At 37.6% G+C, this 26806-nt stretch overlaps 1 pseudogene; it reads right to left on the bottom strand.

Moving 5' to 3' along the window:
• Nucleotides 1-26160, bottom strand: part of LOC124861194 — a 37973-nt pseudogene extending 11813 nt beyond the window's left edge.
• Between the last annotated feature and the right edge of the window lie 646 nt (nucleotides 26161-26806).

Raw genomic sequence — 26806 nt, 5'->3', positions numbered from 1 at the left:
GGGCACTCCCTTAGAGATAGGGTGAGGAGCTCGGCCATCCGGGAGGTGCTCGGAGTAGAGCCGCTGCTCCTCCACATCGAGAGGAGCCAGTTGAGGTGGCTCGGGCATCTATACCGGATGCCTCCTGGACGCCTTCCTCGGGAGGTGTTCCAGGCACGTCCCACCGTTTTTGCTTGGACTTATTTTTTTGTTTTTTGTCCCTACAATCAAACATCTTGTTAGTTACTCCAGTATTTGTGGGCTATCTGATGAAGCAATAAAGAAAACACTTAAATAAAATACATCTTTGCAATGTCAGGATACAATTGGTTTCAACCATTCAATTCTATGATTTCTTTACATGCAATTTGGACCTACAGGGGTTGGTCAATGAAACTGAAACACCTGGTTTTAGACCAAAATAGATTATTAGTATGGTGTAGGGCCTCCTTTTGCGGCCAAAATGTTCAATTTCACTTTCATGTTCATCAAACCAATCTTTCACCAGTCTTGCTGTGTGTATTGGTGCATTGTCATCCTGATACACGGCACCGCCTTCAGGATACAATATTTGAACCATTGGATGCACATGGTCCTCAAGAATGGTTCGGTAGTCTTTGGCAGTGACGCGCCCATCTAACACAAGTATTGGGTCAAGGGAATGCCATGATATGGCAGCCCAAACCATCACTGATCCACCCCCATGCTTCACTCTGGGCATGCAACAGTCTGGGTGGTACGCTTCTTTGGGGCTTCTCCACATCGTAACTCTCCCGGATGTGGGGAAATCAGTAAAGGTGGACTCATCAGAGAACAATACATGTTTCAAATTGTCCACAGCCCAAGATTTGAACTCCTTGCACCATTGAAACCGACGTTTGGCATTGGCATGAGTGACCAAAGGTTTGGCTATAGCAGCCCGACCGTGTATATTGACCGTGTGGAGCTCCCGACGGACAGTTCTGGTGGAAACAGGAGAGTTGAGGTGCACATTTAATTCTGCCATGATTTGGGCAGCCGTGGTTTTATGTTTTTTGGATACAATCCGGGTTAGCACCTGAACATCCCTTTCAGACAGCTTCCTCTTGCATCCACAGTTAATCCTGTTGGATGTGGTTCATCCTTCTTGGTGGTATGCTGACATTACCCTGGATACCGTGGCTCTTGATACATCACAAAGGCTTGCTGTCTTGGTCACAGATGTGCCAGCAAGACGTGCACCAACAATTTGTCCTCTTTTGAACTCTGGTATGTCACCCATAATGTTGTGTGCATTTCAATATTTTGAGCAAAACTGTGCTCTTACCCTGCTAATTGAACCTTCACACTCTGCTCTTACTGCTGCAATGTGCAATCAATTAAGACTGGCTACCAGGCTGGTCCAATTTAGCCATGAAACCTCCCACACTAAAATGACAGGTGTTTCAGTTTCATTGTCCAACCCCTGTATGTCCTTGGTATTAGATGATGTGCGTGGGCTATAAAAGGTAAAATAAAACGTTTTAAGTCATTTTTGGCAAGCCTTCGTTGCTTTGGCTGCTTATGAGGGGAGAGCTTTCTGTTTTGCTGAGTGTGATTTAGTAATTCCCTTTGCTGTGTTTTTTAACATCACAACCCTTCGCTGCTGATTCCTTTGAACACTGGTTTTAATATTGCTAAGCTGCTTTTGTCATCTGAAGTCACTCACATGTTTCAGCAGTCTAGGGCAACATGTCATGCTGCAGCAACCACCTTTTCTTTCACATTTATTGTGATGATTCAGTGCTGTTCCAGTCCAACTGTGTGGAGGAGGGGGAGCAGTGGCTTAGAATATTTTTGACCAGTGATCAGTTTTTACCATTAATTGCATTTGCATCCTTAATGCATTTTAATGGACACATTTTTCTGTTAGATAACTCTACTGTGGCACCATAACCACACTGCATATGACTCATGGACATGCTGTGGCCTCATTAAAACATACCTGTCATAAAAAGCTGTGAAATTATGTGTAGAGTCATTAAGACATAAAGCAAGAACATATTATTTATCCATATATGCTAAGTCATTCACTGCAGTGGCTGAGGAATATAGCCAGAAAATAACATGAAACTCTACAGCTAAGACAAAACAAATACAAACATTTGTAGAAATTTTGCTATGCAAAATTTTAGGTATAGGCAGACATCTAAATTGTTATATGTTTTCCTGAACAAAGACATACATGCAGACAAAAACATTTTAAATACAGCACTGGTAAAGGGAAAAAAAAACAACTGAAACTAAAGCAAGTCTTAACACTATAGTACAGCTAGCTGCAACAGGAAGATAGAACATTAACTACTTGAGTTTTAAGTTGTTTAAGATATTTTTCTGCTTTTTTTGTTCAAAGTTTTGAGATTGCTTATTCTTTGTTTAAGATTATTATTTGTGTGGCAATCACTTTGGCAAACAATTACTGTAGAGAGCAGGTTTTGTATTTTTCTATACCTATGGTACTCAGGAAATTTCTGTGATATTTATAATCATTGACCAGCAGATTTTTTTCTTCTGCCAGTGAATCATATCCTGCCATGGCAAGTTTAAAAACGTAAGCCTCTAACAAACTACTACACTACTTTAGCCATATTGAAACCTATTTTTATGTGATTTGATAAAAGTGTTGATTTAAACACATACCATCTTGTCTTTCAACATACCTTAAGCCTGTGAAAGGACAGTGTTTGGTAATGTTTTATCCTTGTTCTGCTTTTAGCTTCATGACTTTAAACAATATCTCCCTGTATCTCATTTTGTGCACTGCAATGCATGAAGGTGCAAATTTCTAGCAGATTTATTTAACAGCTTATAGTGAAACTCTACTTGTCGTTGAGCAAAAAAGCCAGAGTTGACACTGCAGCACAGGTAGCTGTGACCTTTCTTGGACGCTTGTCTAGTTTAGCTTTCTGTCATTTCTCTCGATGTCCACCCGATGTGTTGTCAGTGCTTGGGAAGTGTTTATTATTGTAATTCATGTCCTTGGAAAAATTTCCAAAGGATTTTCTTTGCCCTCAGGATGAAGGGCAAAAACAACCTAAAGCACAGTGTGGTTCATGAAAGTCTTTAAAGCAAGTAAACACATGCATAGGCAGTACCACTACATGAATACTAGGCTTGACATCTTTCTGGGCTGTTCTTGTGTACCTTATAGAACCTTGTGCACAATACTGCACACTAAAAGCCTTTTCATGTGCCTGTTCTGTAAAAAAAAAAAAAAAAAAAAATATATAATACTATCTTGATGTCTGTAAATATCATTAAATAAAATGTGAAACGTTTTTGTTATATCATGCCAAAAATGACACACCTTGTTAAGAACTGTCAAACTATGCAAGTTTATCGTAAATCCTTTTAACAGCCATAGAGATTAAATCACTCACGACTTCTTACTCCTAGGAAGGCTTCTCTGTCTTTTTTTCCTTCAAATTCATTTGGCTTCATGGGATAAATGACTGTTCAGCATTCTGATGCATTCTTATATTTATTACCACCCAAATATATTTAAAACATGTTTTTTTCCCCCTCAAAAATAAATATTTGTTTATTATACTGTCCTTTAAATTGTTAAGCTCTGATATATTTTCCGTTGCCTGATATATTTTCTTACACAACAGATTTTGCTGAGCCCATTCACTTTCATCCTTCTTTTTTACTATGCTTGTTCCGTGTATTGTCTTTTCCCTCCCAGCATGCATCTGGTAATGTTAAAACAAAGGGGACGGGACAGAGACTGTCTTTTAGAACAATGTAACCTCCTCAGCTTCTCGCCAATTGGCTGTGGTTAAGCCTTTTGTGGTCAAGTTCTAGGATGATTTTTATCCCCATTAAGATTAAGCAATTCTTAAAAGTTTTATTTATTTATGGTGCAGAATTTCACAATGAAATCCCTAGACAAGGACACTAACTTTAAGTCACTATTATAATAATAGTCTTTGAAATAGATTGTCCATTATCACAGACTAATAAAGTATGTGTAAAAAAATATACATCTGATTAATTGATCAATTGTTGAATAAATGTAGTCTTAGTGCAATAATTTATATTTCCAGCTACTTTTTTGGCCTGGTAAACTATTTTATTTAGTCATTTATTAACTTCTGTATATGTATTCTTAATTATGGCAGGAATGGTCCTCATAGTTCCATAGAAAAACAACAACCTGACAAAACTCATCTTTTCAACAGAGAAACATTCTCACTTAATTGTTGTTTTCTTCTGAAATAAGATGAGGCAAGCAAGTCTGAGGGTGGAGAGACAAGCATCATCATCAGACACCGGGCCAGATTAAATGCTGTGACGATCCAACCTGTCAGCATGCAGATGCCACAATGGAGCAAATATAAATCAACAAGCTCAGGTATTAATCCCACAGACAGCACTTTGAGATTGGCTATTTGGCAGGGAGCGTTTTTTGGCCCAAATCAGAGAATGTGAGGAAAAAGCTGACGCTGGGGGACAGCGATGTCAAGACAGAGGGACATAAAGCAGGAGAGGAAAACATGGGGGAAGCGAGAGAGGAATGTAATTGTCCCAGGCATCAGATCAGAGAGAGCATGTAGTAAAAAAGCTGACTGCTGCTATTTCTAGCTAATGAGGCGTTTGGCTGTTGGTGGCCATGGTTCGGTCTGAAGGTATTCTTGAAATAGGCCCAATAGGAATTAAAATAACAACACAGTGTTGAAGCAAAGAAAGCATTTAAGGTAATAACCATTCTGGAAAAAACTAATTTATGAGTTGTTTGCAGACAAATTGATAAACACAAATAATTAAAGTATAATGAATAAACTGAACTAAGTAATTACACAGTAAAAGAAGAAACAAGAAACCATTACACAACAGAGTAACAGGTATATTTGTGTTAGTTCTGCTGTAACAAGAACAGAATTTGAATGCTTGTTTTGATGCGTTGTTTTAGTAGTAATTTGTGATCTGGGTATATGACTGTCATGAATTTTAATGGACTCTGATGAAATTGGTGTACACTGCTGTGTTCTGAAGAAAAAGAGGCTTGAAAAGAAAAATGAAGATTGATGGCAAAGATTAAATCTATTACCATGTTCATTGTATTAATTTAATTAGAAAATGAAAATCTAGTGGAAACTGTTCTCAGAAGAGACTTAAATATTTTCTTTTCTGATGTAGTCCTATTTTACATGAACATATACTGTACAGTACATGAAAGTAGATTGATTTTCTTAGGTCTCAGGGAAACTTTTTAATACATCAAATCAAAGCTCAGACATCAGAACGTCGCCAAAAAAGCATCGGACGAAGCGCCCTAAGGCAAACACCACTGGACAAAATGCCATCAAATTAAATTAACTCAGGCTAAACATCCTCAAAAAGAAAAACAGACTTGCATAAACTGTCATCAGACAAAATGCTGTCAGACTAAACAGACATCCTCAGGCATCAGACCAAATGTCCTTCGACTTTAGAACATAAACAAAAAAGCAAGGAGTTGAGTCAAAACACACTTAGACTCAAGCTTTAAGAGAAAAGGCATTCGTATATAACTGCATAGGACCAAACACCATCAGACAAAATGCCACAACACTAAACTGACTCAAACAAAATAACATCAAATAAAATGACATCAGACAAAACTATGCTATGTCAGAAGGGATGGAAAGTCTCTGTAAACATTAGATTTTCAGTCTTGCCAGAGAGTTTCAGTTTGAATAAGGTCTGGGTTTACACTGGGTTGTTCTAACATATGAAAATGTTTTAAACAAAGCCCTTCTAATGTTCCACATGGATGTTGTCTTGCTGAAAGGTAAACCTTTGGTTCAGTCTGATGTCTGTCTCAAAGAGATTTTTATTTCAGAACTGCCCTGTATTTAGCTTTATCTATCTTTCTATCTGAGCAGAGAACATTTCTAAACCTGTGTCCTGTATCCTCTAAATGGCTTGCGGCAAATTGCAGCCAGCACTTCTTTTTGCCTCTCCTCCATAAAGGCCAGATTTGTATAGTGCATGATTAATCTTTGTCCTGTCAACAGATTCTCCCACCTGTATGGTGGATCTCAGCTGCTCCTCTAGAGTTACCATGGGCTTCTTGGATGCATCTCTGATTAATGCTTTTCATTTCTTGCCTGTCAGTTTTGGTGGACGGCCATGTCTTCGTAGGTTTGCAATTGTGCTACCCTTTCCATTATCAGATGATGGATTGAACAGCGCTGTGTGAGATGTGTAAACCACAGGGTACTTTTTGGTGTGCTGTGCTCCTTGGTCTTTGTGATGCTGTTTATTCACAGAACAGCTGGATTTACACAGAAATTACATTACACACATCTAGACTTTTGAAGGCACCTGGTTGCATATGTATGATTAGTTATTCAAAGAAATGTAACCAGTTTTTTACATACAAAATAATAAATGTCTTGCTTTTTGTGAATTAGCAGAGTTGTTCTGTGACTGGAACACAACAGATATCTAAAACCTCATTGTGGGAAATATTTTTAACAGATCTGCTGTTATCCTCACTAACAGATGGCAGTTATTCTTATATCCTTGAAAAAAAAAAGGAAATACAGTTGCTCTGTTAGCATCATTAGACGTGTTGACACTGAGAACTCTTCATCTCAGTCAAACAAAAACATCACAGTACGTCTGTTTTTAATGACAAAACCAGCTGCTAATCAGGAAGCTTTATGATGTGCTAGTATGCTGTATAGTTGTCATAACAGTCCTCTGATGTGCAGAGACTTCATTAGGAAACACACTTCATAACTGAAAGCATATTGGTGTTAAATTGAACTTTGCCTTAGCAGCTATTCTAAGAAATGAGTCAGCTGTCATGTAAAGCTTGACAGTCTCTGAATTTCCACTTATGCTTCAATGCTACTTTTAACTACAGTTAATAACATTGCCTTGATGGACAATATTTAATATGAGTTCAGTTCATTATATGTAATGAGTTAGATGATGCCAAGAAATACAATATTTTGCACAACAAAAAGACTGAAGAGAAACAGAATGATTCTCATGAAGAAAATAATTTTATAACCATACGGGATCCCTCAACAGATGGTCTTTTTATTTTTATTTTTTGGATTGAAAATCTTTTTGAGTGTCAGCCGCTCTCCTGCAGCTGATGACACCAAATAGGACCCAATTCACTACTGACCTCATTCTGCAACACAGAACGACAGTTTACCTGAGCGTAGCCTTGGTTCCCTGTCAGCTATATAAGCCACCCAGGCTTTTCCAGGTTTCCAAGGATTTTCGTTCATGGCACATTGACTGCATGACAAGGGAATTTTGACCCTAAATTATGCAGTGGATTTTTGCAAAAATTGTGATATGGAAGAAAGAAAGGAATTAGAACTGTAATTAAGTCCAGAGGAGGAGGAAAAAGAAAGTCTTTGGTCATTAATACAAGAAGCTCTAATGTGAATTGGAAACACTTCTTCATATTTTATCTTTTTAATTGAAGAAGATGAATTTCTACATTACTAATACAGACCAATTTTGCTATCCACATGACAAACTCATAAACAATATATATCTTTTTTAATTCAGGTTTGCTGCCTATTAAAATTAAATCTTATGTTTGTACGTAGAAAAACAGTGGCAGTGTTGCTATGTTTGCATTTACCTCTGTTACACCCTAATGCACATTAACCTTGGAATTTAATGTTGTATGCAGACAACAAGCGTAGAGTAAATGACAATTTAGTTTTACCTTTCTACACAATCTAATCTGAAACTAGGCTGCTATGGAATTTTATGTACATCTGTGGTATGGGTTAAAACTTTCATATGCAATAAATGGCACATTCATAGTGCCACTGAAAATATTGCTCCAGACTTGATAATAGATTCCTTAATTTCGTTTTACTCTATTCAGAAGCTCTGTCTGCATGAATGAAAGTTCACACACTTACATAAGCTGAATGCATAAGTGCGTGAACTTAGTTAAACTTATTTGCTGATTAATTCAGCTAATAGTTATCTGACCACTTGAGGGACTCATAGGCTGTGTATTAACCATTGAACTTTCAGCCTAATATTGTCAGGTAATCTTTATTGACCAAGTGATGTCATAGCCTAAAGCAGCATACTCTGTACTTACACAGTAGCACACTGTACACCCTTTATCTCAATGCGCACATCACATCATATGGAATACATATACTTCATAGATGTGACAAGACTTGATGTTATACACATTGTTTTTCCACATATGCACTCATGTTAAACATGTTTATATATAGGGTAAGGCCAAGAAACATGGAAAAATAAGAAAAACAAGTTACAGAAGTTTAAAAATAACTGACTTTAGTTGGTTGCTGATTTATTATTTTTTTGACACCTATATTTGTTTCAATATATGCTGTCTTTCCCCCTTCAAAAATGTACTTGAGCTGTCAAAATAAGCATAAATTTATTAAGTTTGTCTCCCTCACCAATCCACAGAAAACTTGCACAGCTTTATGTTCGTTATATTTCCATCAATCTTCTTTATCTTGCTTTCAAAGATTTTGTGCAGTTTCTTTTCCAACATCTGGGACAATTTATTACTTTTTATGAAAGGTTCACATTTAAGAAATGTTATTTTAATTCAAAAGAACAGTTACAGATATGACTGTCAATCACAATAAACTGTGAAAAATACAGAGCTTAGACAGGCAATCCAGAACATATAGGGTGCTATGACAACCAGCTTAGTTTTTATGTCAGCACTGTGTAGAGATGATCAGCAATCTGCAGCAACAGGTGGGGAAGGGGAAGCACGGTGTTACTCCATGCAGCAGGAGCAGACTTTGTTTCTTCAAGGACTTGAAGAGACAAATCCTGTTAGGCCTTCAAACCATATTACCAATTGTTTTGAAACAGTAACTTTAAGACCTTGGAGGACCTTGATGCTGGAAACCACCCCATATAAGGTATAAAATACTTCTGAACCCAAATATTCACCTGCATGAGCAACTAAGACAAAATGATGCAGTTTGATGCATAATGTGGCTAGCATTTGATACAAACGCTATCTAAAGTTTGACCACTTGAGATCAGTAATGCTTACACGCTCCTGCATGCTTTCCTTTAACATATGTAGCCCTTTGAAATATCCAAAAGATAAAGATTTGGGATACCTTCATTCGTTTCTTAAAATCATGACTTCTTCAGGCTAAGTCTAAGGAGGGTTTAGCTGGCACAAAGTCTTTGTATATCTCTTTTTGTAGGGTTAGGTGTAGGGTAGGTTTAGTAATAGCAATATACTATCATTCAGTATTGGCAGGGTTAGGGTTTGTTTAGTTTCAGCATTAAGCCACCATAGGCATCCTCCAAGCAGCTGCCCAGTACTGGTCTTCCTACGTTAGCAGAAAAGGGTAGCAGATGGTTTTCATGTTGCTTTTCTTAGTTCAAGAAATATACAGAACATTTACCTGAAGCAGTAAAGGTGAAGCAGGACGATGTGAGGACACATTTACTGTTTTTTGAAAATGCAGACCCTAATTCTCTAATACACTGCAAGGAAATATAGTTCCTAAGTTATAAGTAAGAATCACTTTGATTTTGATGCTCAAAGTACATTTTTACAGCCTGCACTTGTTATTTTACATGAGTAGTATTTTCCATGCCAGAGTTTGAATTAGAGTATTATTGAGTTCTTGTCCTGGGACGTTTACTTAGGCTAAGTGTGTGAAAGAAAAAAAAATTGACATTATCTCTTACCACTGGAACATCACAACCAAACATCTAAACAAGCATGATACATTTGGAAGTATGTTTTGTTTTATCACAAACAGAATGAAAGGGCGCAGAAACTGCAAGGTTCAGAGAAGGATAATTCATCCTTTTGGTTTATGTTTTAAAAAATGTGTAACATCTGAAACTCTACACTAGATTATTTCAAAAGATGCAAGGTGAAGCTTTTTTGTTGGCGTTTCAGGCCTCCTGCACAGCTAAAACAATTGAGCATAAAAAGTAGCACACCAAAATTCTGATAAAAGCAGCATGTTTTGCTGGAAGATTGAGTGAGTGAAAACCTTCCCAAACAAGAACTGAAAGACCTGGCAACAAACCGTGTTTACATGCCTTGATATATATTCCATAGCAGTAGGGGTCCAAACAGTTGGCACTTTTCCTGCATAAATACTTTGAGAGTGAAAAAAATAATACAAGACGTAATGCTGCTGAGAGCAATGCTAATGTGTCATCTTTAAATATATGTCCTTTGAAAGTCAGATGATCTTTTACAAGCTTACAGGAAAAAAATAAATGGTAGCTTGGCCTTTATAGTAGATAATGGTCCACAGATCTGTTTTCCCCCCTTTCTCTCTCTCTCTCTCTCTCTCTATTTTTGTTAATCAGAGCAGGAGGCTGCTGCCAAATCCCTGGTATAATCTATGTCCTTGTCTTCCTCGGGATACTGTTGACCCTATACACTTTTAAGCACTGCAGTGTTTTGTAACTAGATCAACAGCCAGACAGGCACTCAGGCAGACAGATGGACTATCAGGTGCAAGCTCTGAATTTCCTCTGAAGAGTCTGTCAGTAATTATCTGCATACTGTAGGTGTTAATATATGCTGTGGTCCTATGCCGAGGTGGCAAAGTGCTGTGTGAATACTAATCCAAGTTATCTCAATTATCTGCTCTGTCGAGATGATTTGTGTAGAAAATGACATTATGCCAACCCGAGGTGATTTGATAATACAAGTGGACTAGGAACACAGTGAGCAAATGCTGTAACAATTTATCTAATTGACAGACTATGACTCATTCTGCCTGGCACTTCATTTCAATTACTAAGTCAGAGTCTCTACTAGTGCTGGCAACGGACTAAGCGTTTGGTTTTTTTTTTTTTTTTCTTAATCCAATTTCACTATACGTATTAAATTTCATTTTATGATATTCTGGATTAGCTCTGATTGTAACTTAAGAGTACAGGTATGTTTCTGATCAAAATTCTAAATTCCTTTAGTTCATTTTAAATCTGTCAAGCTTTCAAAATAAAAAATAAATTTTGAAAACTGGTGTCCCAGCACTTTGTTTGAAATTCAACTGTTTTCACACACTTTCTTTCATCCTAATTTGTTTGTCCTTAAATCCACGATCTTCCTTTTTGAATGCCTTCATTTTTCTGTACCAACTTATTGTATGTTTTGTTCTTGCTACTCTGTGTTGTCCATTGTTGGCTTTGGCTGGGGCTCTAGATCAGTCAACAGGTGAAAAGCAGGGAACACATTGGACAGGTCACTGCCCCATTGCACAAACAACATAAACAATTGTGTAAACACATATGGTCAAATAATAATTCCCAGGCATCCTAACACAGTCTGGTGCCTAGTGCAGGAAATTGGAGTACCCGGAGAAGTCCCTGCACACACATGATGTGGCCCATCTTATTCCTCCTTTTAGTCAATTATGTAGTTGCTGTTATGTCATGCTTATTCTTTATTGTCAAAACTTTTTACATTATGAGTTTGATTTAGTTCCCTATCTTGAGCATGTACAAAGAGGGATTACAGAGCAGGTAGCCAAAGCTCTCCTCCCTGTCTATAGATGGTGTATGTCTTCGTTGCTGTTTTCTTGAAGTCATGACAGGGGTTAAAATAAGAAATGAAATGTGTCACTCAAAGATCATAACCCAATTAACTATACATACTGAGATAATGAATATTATTTTCCACATGAATGAAAGCAATATGTTTTACCACAGTTAAAGTTACTCATCTAGCTTGCTACCTTACATTTTTTATTTTCTCTGCTAGCGTACCTCATAACACTTTTGTTAAAGTGTGCTTTTAAAAAGAATCTTTATTTTTAGCACAGGATACATAACTTTTTGTCGTCTTATTATTTTTTCTTTCCATAGACGGTACACCTTATTGCTGGCAATGACTTTGCATGCATTGTTTTTCTGTATCATAGAAAGTAATCGTGGATCAGTGCTTTTGTGTTTAATGTGTCCTTTTCCTAGACCATTCCATTGATGGAAGTATTGTTGTACTCTTGGACCAGCACTTTAGGATTTTTTTTTCCTGTCACCTTTCTGTCCTCTTACAACCAGACAGTAACAGCAGACACCTGCTTCTACTGAGTTTGGTTCTGTTAAAAGGAAGTTGTTTCTTTTCACTGAGGCTACATGGTTGCTCAAGATAAGGGACTGTGGCAAAGTTAGTAAAAATGATGTAATCAGCAGGACAAATATAACAAATACCGTATTTTCCGCACTATAAGGCGCACTTAAAAACCATTAATTTTCTCAAAAAATGACAGTGCGCCTTGTAATCTGGAGCGCCTTATATATGGATCAATTGGTTAATTGGTTGATCCATACTGGTTGTACACGGCGCTCTGTCAAAATGTTTCAGTACGACTGGTAAACTACAAAGCCGCACCGCTTGCAGCATTACGGCTACCGTAGTCAGGGGTGTCGCCGAAGTAATAGCGGTAAACACCTGTACTGTGCTTACTCCTAGTCCAACACCACTTCTGTGTGTATAACGACCCCAAAATTGCACCTTTCAAGAGACACGCTTACGATGCTGAGTTCAAACTCAAGGCTGTCAGCTACGCAGTTGAGAATTCAACAGTTAACGCTACTATATTGTGAATGTACTAACGTTTGATTTAGTGCATCAAACTGTTTCTTTTACGTGTTTACTGAATCAGGGAAAAGTTTCCTTTCACGTTTTAACTAACGTTTGATTTCAACTTCAACTTCATAGACTCCAATGCATTCCTAACGTGTGGTTGACTCTATTCAATAGAATTCTATGTAGAGGAGACCTTACCATGAGAGTGAATGGAGTTATCAGAACGCTGGTTTGTAGTGTATTAATAAAGTTTGACTGACTGACTTATCTGACTGTTTTGTTGACATTCTCTGTAGCACAGCTCCATCTAGTGGATGCATAACGCAACCCCAGTCAAACGTTTGACTGCAGTAGCTTCTATTCTATGCGCCTTATAATCCGGTGCGCCCTATATATGAAAAAAGTTCTAAAATAGGCCATTCATTGAAGGTGCGTCTTATAATCCGGTGCGCCTTATAGTGCGGAAAATACGGTAGCTTTAGATAAATTGATATTACATGATTATTTCTATTTGACTGTATGGTCTGATTATTTGTATTGAACTGCATGTAACTGGATCCAAATCCAACTATCTGACCTGCATGATAAGTGCAGCATATATATATATATTTGCTTACATTATTGAGTTTTACATTTGATTGCTACATTTTATCTTGTGATGAATTGAAATACCAGCATCTTATTTTTTCTACTTTCCTCTATAAACTCCTTGGAGACACTTGAAAGCCTTTGTGAAACACAACCTAACTTAAGTAGTTTATTTATCATCCTCATTGGGGTATTCAGATTACTGTCCACATAATTTAGCATATTTCAGTTTGTAGATGTATATTATGAGAATATCTGTAGGCTTAGAAGCTGCTTTTGATTTCTGGACATCATTTATGTTGCCAGTTTTATTCCTCACGAGGGCACACAAACCAGCACTGTTGAAGTGGTCTTGTTGGGCATTTCATTTTGTGTCTGTCTTTTTCAAATCGCCCTCCTCTTGATACACAAAAGCAAATCAGTTGAAATTAAATTTGCATTCTAAATAAGCATCGGGAAAGTAATGTAGCTGTATCCTTACATTCTAGTCCAGCACAGGGACTATAGAGGGTACTTATTTCTCCAGGATGCCTTGTTGGATGCGAGCCCAGGCAATGGTTATCAGCCCGCTGGTTTGCCAAGGCGCTCCCGCGAGCAGTGGAGCAGCTCAAAATGTGAGTCCATAGATCACAGTCAAAAGAAAAAAAAATGAACAAGGGTACTTCAGCTTGCATGGATTGTCCATTTACTGCAGGGAATTAAAAGTTTAACAAAAAAACCAGATGATTTTTGTGTGGTTATTCTAAACAAGAAATGCATATTTCAGTTTTTTTTTATCAGAACATTATTTAAAAAGGGCTGGGGCTTAATAAATACAAAGGAAACAGACAACATGAACAAAATAGAATGCATTTGATAATGTATAAACACTTGAAGCAGTGGAAATTTACATCATTTTTTTCAACCCTTCCACAGCCTTTTATCACTCTGCTTGTGAAAACATAGCAGCAACCGTATGTGTTTTAAGTGTACCCCATGGATTTTTCTCTCTAACCTCCTGGTCCAAAGGAAATCCTGCTACCATCAGAGGCATGTCTCCCCTGCCCACTCAAGCTCTGGCAGCTCATTAGGTTCTATTTGCAGTCATGAGTGAGAAAATGCCTGCAGGAGATAGTCTTTCCAGTTGCTTGATTTTTACCACATAGAAGGAGAGGTTCTGTTCACTCTTTGTACCTGCTGGTTAAACCTTGAATGGCTGTGTCTATGTTGTGACGGTTTATGTATGGATGTATTCACTTATTTTATGCATTTCAGCTTGCATCACTCGCCAGCTTTCCTGCTTCCACCTGAACCTCCCAGATTCTATTTTCTGACTCTTTAGTTCAGTTATGCTTTCTGGTCTGACACATTTGAAAATGAAGGCCTTGGGTTCATACAGAATTATACAAGTCATAGGTCTTGTGGACCAAATAAACCTGGTTTTGACAATGTTTTGCTGATTTTCTCTCCTTGTGGGCAGCATATCTTATATACATGTGTACATCTAAGCCAAAAATAGTTCATATCTAGAAGATTTGGATTTTAACTTATTTGATTCCAACAATAAGGTTGTTTCTGGAGAGCGTCATCTCTTAAAAGATTAAAAGAAATTGAAAGCCGTGTCAGTTAAAAAGCTGCGGAGCAACTTTTTGCATGTTTCCAGTGGTATTTTCATGATTTGCTGATGAGCTCCAAGTCTTTGAGGTCGGTAGGCCCCCTTTCTCAGCGCTTTGCACCTTCTCAGGTGTCCCATGTTGGTAATAAGTTTTGTAAATGAAAGGTATGCGGCCACCCCATCTGCAAGGGTCCTGCATGGGTTGTAACACTACACAAACAATATGCTATGTGCTCATGGTTGTTCTTTGTCTATCAGCTACTTTCTAACTATTTACTGATCTGACGCAAATGGAAAGGAGTTTGTTCAGTTTGAGGACTCAAACTGAACAAACTCCTGTGGCCTGAGTGCTGTTGAATTGAAATAAAAAAAAAAATGTTTGGAGGTAGGTAACACAGACTAAATGATTTTTGGGTAGCAGCCAAAATTTCTGCATTATACTATGTGCTGCTGTGAAGCAAGTAATTGAAACATTCTCATTTCACAAGCAAGCTAGTTATTCAGATTGAATTCATAGTATTTGTAAGTTCATATGTGTTTTTCTGTTTGCTAAAATATCAGTCTTTTTACAGATTACATATTTTTTGTTTTTATAGAAAGAAAAAAAATGCATCTAGTATAGTTACTTTTTTTCTAGTATTTAAAATAAAAGTTCAACAGCTTGCTAACAATGGCCCTTTTGCAAGACATAAGTGGGTTGAGCTGTTATCGAAAATTGAGTTTATAGCTTCACTGTAAGCAAATGCAGAGTATTTCTAATTTTTCGGCCCACCATTTCTTTATGCACTGCTTGTCTTGAAAATCTGTCTTAAATATTAAATTTCCCAATCATGTCTTATCATATGTTCTAAAGCTCTTTTAGAAACTGTTTTCCTGTAGTTTTTTTTAATGCTTTATCAAAGGAACAAAAAGGGCAAGTAGACTGGCTTATTATTACAAATTATTATGCAGCATAATTATACCCTCATTCTTTTTTCTTTGTTATACCTTGGGATTTGGTACACAGTAGAAATCATTGTCCTGTATCCTCAATCTGACAATTTCAAAATCAAGCAACCATTAGCCCGATCACATATAGTTGTAAAATAAAAGCTCAGTTCAGATTTTTTTGTTTGACTTCACTGAGAGCCAGTTGTTCAGTTTACTGATTGAGCTGGCAGCCATTATGTTTCAAACACTGGATTGTTTGTCAAGGCAGAATCAATTAGCTTCCCTTGAAACAGGCTTGGCCTTGGTGCACGGCACACTGGCAAAAAAACAGCATTTAGCAAGATTGACCATTTTCTGATCGAATTCAGAATTAGAGGCGTGCCTTTATCTTTCGACCTCCAAACCCAATTGAATCAAAAAGGCTGCAAGATGAACTGTTGTGTGCTTCAGTAAACTCAAGGCAAGCAAAAATCAAAGCTTTTTACTGTCGATTTCTCTTAAAGTTTTGATCTTGGGCCAACAAGGCTGCATGTGGCTTTATCTCTTGGTAAAGTTATCTCTTTGAGAGTTGTCCAACCAGTGTGAATCATCGTTCAGCGCAGCACAGAGGAATGCATCATGCCTTAAAAAGTCCCATCCCTAGTGTAGCGAGACGCTGGGACTGATTTTCTGGGCAAGCAGATAGACACGTGAATAGGGATTTAAAAATAAGAAACTGAACAGGAAATTCAATCATTTTTCTCCAGTTGTGCATTGTTATGATGGCAGATATGTATGGCCCTGATTCACATGGGAATTTATAGACTTTTCTCTCAGCTGGAGCTTCATAGAAGAAAGCAGGTGCAAAACTACATGAAGGTCTTACCAACATAAACAAACATTGACTTTTTTTTATCTCACCAACTTGCAATAAATGTGTAAAACTCAAAACCATGCAGGCCTGTCTGTCTAAAATAAAACCTATTTATGAGATTCTGTAATCCTTGGTTGAATTATTGACCTTTGCTGCAGTGGCTGCTTACCAGACACTACACTGTTCTCATTCCAACAAAACCAAGCACAGACTCAGACGCAAACAAATGCAACCACACATTCAGTGCTGCTCTAGTAGGTGGACAGGATATCACACTCCTCTGCACTTTGGCACTTCTGGAAACTTGCACTTATAGGTACGAAAACACATTGCATAAGAGATGGATACTTAAAAACCCACACATGGTAAATCATCTGGAAAGTGCAGCAGGCTGAAGAACATTTTGTTACTTTTCTATACGAAGCAGGTAGCGGTCAGTACACAGTTAAGCGAGGTTGCAAGGTCACAGGGTGCAGCCACTTGGCTGGAGAATAGCCAGTGACGGCAACGTGATTGATGCTGGAATAAATATGAAGGGAAAATATATTTGTGGTCCTGCATCCCTGGCTAAAGTTGACTCACATTTACTTGACACATACAGCCAGCCTGCAGAGAAAGTGATGGGACACATGGAGACTTCCTGCTAAAACAAAAAAGAAGAGCAGGAGGAATGCAATGTACTGAAAGTGACTGGGGGATAAAATAAGCACTGTGTGGACTTTTGAGTGTGTACATGTGGTCAACACAGTGAATGTTAGGGTAAGAAACAAGTAGGGTTCAGTTGAAATGCTCATTTAGAGTTTCTGCAATATATTCACAAAAATCACTCAAAAATTAAAAGCATAATAAACATTGAGTATGTTGTTTAGCCACCTCAGATGTTTTTTATGCGCTTTTGTCATAGATTCATATTGTCTTATTGGTTTGCAAGAAGGTTGCCTATTAAATCAATCTTAAAACATTTTTCATGTAAACGTAGTTTTGCATTTAGAGGTGTATTAATTATCAATTCCCTGTATAAGAAGCCATCCTTAGCCCTACATAGTTTGTAGAAAGTCATGTTTGCTTTTATGCCTGATTTCAAGTATTCACATCAATTACGTATTTGACCCATCAGTGATTTTGTTTTTTATATTATATTGACTGCGTCGCAAGCCCAAAGCATGATCAACCCACCCCCATGTTTAACAGTAAGAGGTAAGCTGTTGTTGTAAAACTCTTGTAAGAATTGTGATTATTGATTAATTAATATTTATCGAGAATTATAATTTAAAATCATAATTTGAAAGTGTTTTATTTCTTAACCAAAAATCATTACTTACGAATCGAAAGGTTGGGGAACTTTGACCTTATTTTGACAGACAAATCACTCTTGCTCAAAATAAACACAAACGCTTTCTCTTTATCTACGTGAATATTTATTAAATCAACAGCCCTGATACACCTCGCTATTCTGATTCAATAATCTTCACCTAATCAAGCATGCAAAAGTTCTACACAAAAGGGGTAAAATAACTAAACAAGATAAAACAACATTGAGTGTGTATGAAAGTCAAACCAGCAGTTATGGCAAAAACAAGAGAAAATAAAGTACTGACCGAAGCTTTGGGAGCGGCCTCCACCAAGCTGCAGTGAATTTAAATGACTGATTTACATTACCGGTAATTGAATTGTGAAAGTGCTCTTGATTTATCGCACAAGTTAATTGGACCTCTGTGAACTACTCATCAATTTCATTGGTCTACTGTTACCAGGCAAAATGTTTTTGGCGGCATGAAAAAAAAAAAAAACAAGCATTAGCCACACCGTTGTATAGGCCACAGTGTTCAAAGTGTGGGAAAAAGTAGCGGCTTATAATCCAGAATATACGGTAATGAAAACACACGTGCAAGTTTCTTCTCCAGAAGGATGCGTGCCTCTGTTGCGTGGTAACCGGTCTCAGTTTCCAGCGTTATATAGTCCACTGTAACATCAGAGCTGCGTCGCCCCTTCCTATCAGTTGCAATACCTGCTGGGAGTTGTGGTAGTCGACCATACCGGGGTATGTAGTAGCAAACACATGGTCCAACACTCTGCACACTACAATACCATTTTCTAATTATGCCCATTCTGTATGTGTGTTTAAAAATGTCTTTCCAATATACATCATGTTTTTATTGTAAAATGTTTGAGAATTGCTTTCTAATAATTTCTGATTTATATAAAACAAACAAAAAAAAATATGTGAGAACAGAACACAAAACTACTCCTCTCTTAATTATTTATTGAGGACTCAATATTTGGTTGAACATGGACTCTTTCTCTGCTCAACTCACTGCACACACTAAGACACACACAATATCCCAAAGAAAGAGCCCCGATCATTCAGTGCATACAGGCTTTATACAATGGATGACGTGAAACAAAATTACAGTGATTGGTTATAAAAGAGTGGGGGTAGAAACCTTGAGTTAGACCCTACATATCAGTCTGTCAGAATTCTGTCCTGCAAAACACAGTTGACTGCTGTTTTTTGGCCTCTAAATAAGTATTCACACCTCTTTAGCAGTATTCACCCCTCCCCTGACAAGGCGATACTTGTTCTGCCAATGCTTCTACATTATATAATAAAGTAAGACTGCTGCCAAATTTGGCAACTAAAATATAAACTCTCCTGGTAGATGTAAAATATATTTTGGGAGAAACATGGAATCAGCCACTTCATTAGGGTTAGACCAGTTTTGTGTTTGGAACTGCCCTAATTCTTTGTTGCAGAGACTTTACAAGGTGTCGGACTCATTCAGTAGAACACCTGATCCATATTGACATAGCACAGAATAATGCAATTGCTGCAGGCTGGTCAGCTGCACAGCCATGATGCAAATCTTCTGTTCACTACATCATAAAGATGCTTTCTTAAATTGTCTTTGGTATTTTGTTACTGTTGCCCATGTGCTTCAAGTTTTGAAGTTTTATATGTTTAGAGAAAGGTATTCTGCATACCTTGATTTTAACGTTGTTGGACCTTCTGTTATCTTTCCAAAATCTCAAATCAGTCTGCCTTTCATCCTCTTATCTCTGAGATATGTTTTTCTCCACACATCTGCCATTTACTGTATATTTTATGTTTTTCAGACCACTGTCACTGAACCCAAGAGATTGTTGAGTTTGAACATTTCAGTAGATAAACAGTGACAGATAGACTAGTCTGGGTATTTTAGAAACTAACACCATATTATGTTCAAAGTCACTTAAACCCACTTACGTTCCCTTTCTGATGCTGAGTTTGAACTTTAAACCATCTTCACTACATCTAAATGCCTAAGTATAAAGAGATGCTGCCGATGGACCGATTTTCTATTTCTGTTAGCAGCAGCTGAACAGGTGTACCGAAAAAGTGGACTAGAAGGGTAACACAAAATGTTTTGTTGCAGACAAGTGTGATTGAGGCTGGAGCAGAACCTGGCAGAGTGTTCTGCTGTTGAAACCCTGAATGGATTGAATGAGGCTCATTGTTGACCCACAGTCAACTTCCAATTAAATATGCTTCTGTGGCACTCTTCTTCAGCAGTCATTTTCTTGGGCTCACACATCTTAACCTTAGCTATTCTTGTTAAGTGCCTTTTCTAAACTACATTATGATATAAGGAAATGGCTTCTTGAAAATCATCTTCTAGTCTTTTTTCACTTTGTGGCCATCAGTCATTTTAATATGTAAGGTGCTGGATGGCTGCTTGAAGGAGCCAAAGCTGCTTTGTGCTAGGACAATGTTTGAGTGTTTAGATTGTTTGCAGAGGCTCTGTTTACCATTTATAACATTGTGAATACATTTCACCATCTTCAGCCGCACTTTTGGCAGATTAGTGTCTTGGAGAGGATGACAAGTATTCAAACTCCTTCAACTGTTCCACATTTTTGTTGCATCACAACCACAAACTTCAATGTATTTTATTGGGATTGTATCTAATAGACCAATGAATAGATACTGTAAATGGTTTTCAGAATTGATTACAAAAAGGTCTTGCATGCATTTGAATTCAGGGTCATTGTCCTGCTGAAGAGTTACCCAGTTAACCTCCATCCCAGTCTGAAGCATTTTGAAAGCATCCCCACAGCATGATGTTGCCATCACCATGCTTCACTGTGGGAATGGAATGTTCAGGATGTTGGGTTTCTTATCGCTTTTTTAACAATGACCTTCTTCTTGCCAGTCCTATATAAATGTCAGACTGGTGGAGTGCGCTGGGTTGTATTCATGGATATTAAAGTAAAGAGGGCTGGAAACAGATTTTTCTTCCTAAAAGATGAAAAACCATGTATCCATTTCCATTCACTGTTGTATCACATAAACTCCCAGTAAAATATATTGAAGTTTGTGGTTGTGTGGAAAAAATGTGGAAAGGTTCAAGGAGTATGAAGACTTTTGCAAAGCATTGTACATGTTCCAAGCTGTTTTCACATTTTTCTTTCAAAACATTTCTTAAACATCATGCTAATGGCCTCACACTGACTTCCCCAAAGTCCAAAACATTTCCATTTCTTTTTTAACTCTTTTTTTTCATAGTTTTGTATGAAAATACTAAAAGTAGCTTGTACAATACACAACATTTTTGCCCGACATACTGCATTTCTGGTGTTAATCATGTAATGGTATGTTGCCTTATATTGTAAATGTTAGTTTTTTGCTTTTATCTAATTTTAAATAAATAAAAGAGCCATGGCAAATCTAAACATATTCCAGTTGACAAAAAGAAGATACAATAGTTCTGTCAGGTTCTTGTGGTGTTCTCTGGCCTAATTACAACTTGTAATGCAATGTTAATAATATGTGGCCTATGTGCTCCCTGATTAAAAATCCTCCCACACCGGCTTTTGAACTGGTGGAGATTTGAAAGGCTGCTCCTAAAAATGGTTCGTCACGTTGTAAATGTTTTTGAAATGCGTGCCCTTGTGACTTGATCAAACAGCTCGTTGTAAATTATCAAAGTAAAAGCCCCTTCAGTCAGACAAGCTACTTTGCCGAGGAGGGCATTATTAAAGAGAGGGCCCTCTTCAAACAAAAGCTTTCCAAAGATGTAGAGAATAGTGGTGGATGTAGGAGGCTAGTGAGGAAGAACATGTGAAGGACTGACAGCTTCTATTGAGTGAGATTCTAAGGCTGAAATCTTGTGGGTCCTACCCCCAAGATTATGGATTAAGACTGAGTTTTTTTCTTTGAATAGTTAATTTGTATTAAAATGACATAATTTCTCAAAAATGTCAAATATACTCATGGGTAACAAACCCACCCAAAAGCAATGGCCAGATTTGGATGTTATTTGGTACACAAGCAGACCAATCATGGGTAGGTCAGTGATTGAATCTGCAAGGAGGATGCACCACAGGCATTAATTGTAAACATCACAAGGGGAACGATAGTGTTAATGCCTTTAGCACTAGAGTTTCTAACAGTCAGTCTGAACAGTGGGGGAATATCAGCTGCAAAAAGAGCTCAAATCAGCAATCTACCACCACTGTGCATGAAAGTTGGTATCAGATGGTTGAATCTATGCTGAATTTGATTTCTTTCAGTGTTGCATTTGCATTATGATAAAACAGGTCTGCTTTGGTCTTCTCTGTCCAAAGGACATTATTTCAGAAGTCAAGTAGCCTGGCACCCTTTCCAACCACTCTCTACTTCTAATTGTACTTTCATGAAATTTTATATTTCTTTCTAATCAATGCAAGATCTGACCTTGAGGTGACATTTTTTGGATGTCCAATCCATTGAAGATTGCCAAAACATCTTTAATGTTTTCGATTTACAAATAATTGTCCTTACTGCAGAATAATGGAGGGCACATTGTTTAGAAATGGTCTCTTAACTCTTCTCAAATGGATGGATAACAACAGATATCTAATGTCACTGCTGAGTTCTCACTGCCCTGGCATTGTGGTCACACACACCTGTATGCTCCAGACTAGCAAATTGCCAAAAGCCCTTGTTTTATAGAGGTCGTCAAACTTGTTATTATCAGTTAATCAAGTGCATTTGATAAGCATTGCCTCCTAAATCATACAGAAGCCTTACGTATAGATATATATATATTTTTTTATCACATTGTGTTAATTGATATCAGCTTTTCTCTATAGACTAGGTCTCTGTCGTTTAGCACCATTTCATGTTGCAAGTTCTTCAGGTTATCTTAAAATGGATTTCATTTCTGCATCTGTTGTAAAACTCAAGTGTAGAACTTCTGCACATTACAATATTTTTGGTAAAATAGTTACATTCTTAGGTAGCACTTCAACTGATTATAATAGCTACATTTCAGTGAAAACATCCTCAGACCAGGCTAATTTCTGACTCCCAGCTGAAAAGATGGATAGTGTAACATATCCAAAAGGATTCCAAGAAGCTGTCCCCCATAAATATTAGTTTGCTCTTACTGTAAGTGCTTTTGGAGTTACCAAGACCTCAGAGTAAGAGGCCCCTTGGGTTTTATGGCTGTAATAAAATGCTTTAAGAAAGCAGAAATAATTTGAAGATACTAGATTGAAAGGGTTCTCTGTCTGTGCTCTCTTGGCCATGAAGCCTCAGTCTTATTCTCTATAACATAGCAAACATGGAGCAGATATATTCACACTGGGTCACATTCTGTATAAATGTTTTACACAACTCTGAATCACAAATCGTGTGTTTGCATGCATTTAATTAAGCCTTTTTCATTCTTATTTTTTTTTTGTTTTTTTCACAGCCCTAGTGTCCTCCAAATTTGTTATTTGAAATAGGTAGACAGGAAGTGGGGTAAGGAGAGGGCAGAAAACATGCAACTCATGTCGCCGGTCTCAAGACTCGAACCAGGGACAGCTGTGTTGAGGACTGAAGCCGCCATATATGGATCGTGCGCTCAACCGCTATCCCACTGTGCCGTGCCTTGCCCTTCATTCTTATTTTAATGCTGCCTTCAGCTCTGTTCTCTACTTGGAAAAAAAAAGACACATTCAAAGGAAAGCTTAAGATGGAATGTTGAAATAGTAAAGGTTTAATATGTGGGGATTTTTAATGTTTTCTGCAGCTATTGCAGTCTGAATAATACATCAGTCGTGTTCTTTGAATCAGAGTCAGTACATTTCTCTCTTCAATATTTCTTACATGTAATTTTATGTGCTTCTGTTTTTGCCCAATAAAGCCACAAGACTCCAACAAGAGAAAAATAATAACAAGAAAATAAATGCTCCTTGTTCTCACTTCTTAAAAAAATAACAATAACATAATTAAAATTCACAATTTAAATCACAAGGGATTATGTAAGGAATAAATCCAACACTATTTATGATGGACATTTTTAGAGGTGGTATATTCCACTCATGAGTTGTGTACAAGACTTTCTTATGATTTAACGGTCAAAGATCATTGCTGTCTCTTTTATATCAAAGTGAGATTTGAACAGCCAACCAATCGGTATTCATTTATTCAGTGATTTGGAGCTCTGCCTGCATCTTTTAAGGACATTGGAAGGAGGCAGCATGAGGCTGTGGGCAGCCTCCACCACAGCTGCCAATGAGCTCGAGCTACAGGGGCACATCTTGAATAAAGCATTTGTTTATTTCTTCATTTTGGTCCACAGACGAGTTGCTCCCGCTGTTTTAACAAATAGCTCTATTTCCGCTTTCGGTATTCCAATCCGCTGCATTCCGCTGTCCAACTGGTCATTAATAATCATTGTTTTAAATGATAAATATGGTTTTCAAATATTTTTAACACACACTACATTTTAAGGATTTTAGTTTTGCCTATGACAATTTTTGCATATTTAACAAATGTAAACACAATGAACATCCAAACTTGGGATCCCTTGCTGTCACAAGAAAAAAAAAAAGTAAACTTGCATTTGAGCTGGCGCTTTTAGATGTTTGATCTAAATAAAATGTAGCATTTGATCCCAGATGTGCATTTAATACTGCTGGTCATACATTTTGTCTATATTTCCTTGAAGGTCAAAGATGGTGCCTTACAGGATTCATGGATAAGAACTATCTCAAATATTAGTGATACTTTTGATAGGTTTTTTTCAGGGATCTATACTTGGTCCTTTTCAGAAAAGTCATGCATGAAGATCAAAGAACTCATGCAATACCAGCATTGTTTCTAGAACAGCATACCAGTATGTATAGTTTTACAGATGACAGGAAAACATAATTGTAACACTGCTGTCATACTGTTTCCTGTCTGGCCACATGTGCTGGCGTTTTGAAAAACAGGTATTATGTGATGTAACAATAAGGTAAATGAAGGGGATTTTCTAGACTGTCTAGTCCTGTTGTGGCTTTGTGTTTTTCGTTTTTTATCGTCCTGTTCCCAATAGTTTGTGTATGCTCGGATCAGTAATGCAAAATTCACATTAAGCAAAAACATTCCTTTTATCACTGCCTTGTTAATTAAATGGTCAACTGAACATCTGGGAATCAAATTGGAATGGTATATGAGCTCCCCCAGGTGGACAGATAATTGTCAAATGGATCTGTCAGTTTCACTTTCAGTTTCAAGCATTGAGAATCTTTCAGTGAGTCAAACATCTGTGAAACATGAGAATAAGTAATGTTATTATTGGGTCATTGATGCAACATGTGAACTGAAGTTGCATAAATACTGAAGAAGAGATGCACTTGTGCAGTTAACATGACATGTAAGAGCTGTGCGTTAATGCAGAGAATTTTTTAACATATCCAAAAAAGAATCAGTTACCTGTTGAATAAAATTTCTGGTGCTACAGTGTGTTTTAAGGTGATGCAGGGCCATTATGTTTCCATGGCATAATGTCCTTCAATACTAAAACGAAAGTAGCTGGGTAGTACTGATATAATGTCCAAGACAAAATCTAAACGTTTGCGCGCCCCATAAATCAGCCAAGTCAAGTGCATTTTACTGCTGGAAATCCAAAATAAATATTTTAAGGCCGATCTGACCCACATGCAGAGAACACGCAAACAGAGAAATGTTTAAAGAATTTATTAACAATTTGTGAAATGTCCAAGGAGCGAAGTTTGCAGGAAGGCCGTCTGACTGGAAGGGTAAACAACAAGGTGAGTTCAGATCGGGATACAGACTTGCTAATTCTGTGGTTAGGCTTACTATTCGGGTGGAGCGATCCGCCAGGGGGGAGATGGTTGCGAGTCTGGGACAGTGAGGTTGTGCTGATTCCGTTGTAGCTTCTTGACGATCCAGGAGGAACTGTAGGAGGGTGGACAGGGTTCGCTTAACCAGACAGAGAGGTATCCAGGGCGACCCGCTGCATCGAATGAATCCAGAGTCCAGACTGTGATCAGAGGTTTTCTTGAGATCTCCAACAAGGAGCAAGGCTGAGGTGCCTAAGACAAGGTAAACAGACTGTTAGTAAAAATCCTCATAAAACAATCACAAGATACAAGGTATATGGCCAGGGAGTACTACCACGAAGGGCAAAAACACTCAGGCGCAGAAGTGCAAGTGAGCCGCCCTCATATAATCCTCTGAACTGATGAGCCAATGAAGAACACATGTCACACCTCCGATCCTCCATCTCTGCAGCCCCTAGAGGTGGAAAAAGGAAGCAGCAGGCACGGAGACAACCAGACTCTTGACAGGTTTGATGCAGTGATTAAATGCAGTTGTGCTTAATGAAGAGTGCTTAGAATACCCTGGGTCATCTCTAAGAGGGACAATTTATTTATTTTTTTTTCATTTTCTTATTTTTTATAATTAATCTTTTTTTTAAATATAAATTTTTATTTCAAGTTTTACAAAATGTCAGGTGGTGAAATGACAGTGTGACTGATTCATCTTGAGATGTGCTTCCTATTGAGGGTCTCTCAACTGAAGGAGTCACATTGTGTGTGTTTGTTTTTGACAAAGTGAAATAATAATTGGTGATACAAATATTAGCCACATAGTTAAACTAAAAAGACGTTGGTGGAAATAATGAATGATTTAATGGCTTTTTGTTTAGTTGAAAAAGACTTGAGTTCCTAATTCGGAAGAATATTAGATTTATTATTCAGGAGACTTTGTGCTTGAACTGTGCTCACTGTGTCATCCACATGGCTTGTGGCAATTGTTAAATTGTAATTCTTGTGGCTTTCTTTCAACTGTTCCATTAAGGCCAGATTTGTGGACTGCCTGACTGATTATGGTTTTGTTGACAGATTTCCCCACCTTAGCTCTGGATTTCTGTAGCTCCCCAGACTTACAATGTCTTTGTAGGTTTGCAGTTGTGCCATTATCTTTACAATTTTCAGGTGATGGATTAAACCGTACTCTGTAAGATGTTCAACAATGTTGATTTATAACCTAACT

This window comes from Girardinichthys multiradiatus, chromosome 24, assembly GCF_021462225.1.
Source record: "Girardinichthys multiradiatus isolate DD_20200921_A chromosome 24, DD_fGirMul_XY1, whole genome shotgun sequence".
Taxonomy (NCBI): domain Eukaryota; kingdom Metazoa; phylum Chordata; class Actinopteri; order Cyprinodontiformes; family Goodeidae; genus Girardinichthys; species Girardinichthys multiradiatus.
Note: the sequence above shows the minus strand (reverse complement) of the source record. Positions and strands in the feature narration are given on the sequence as shown.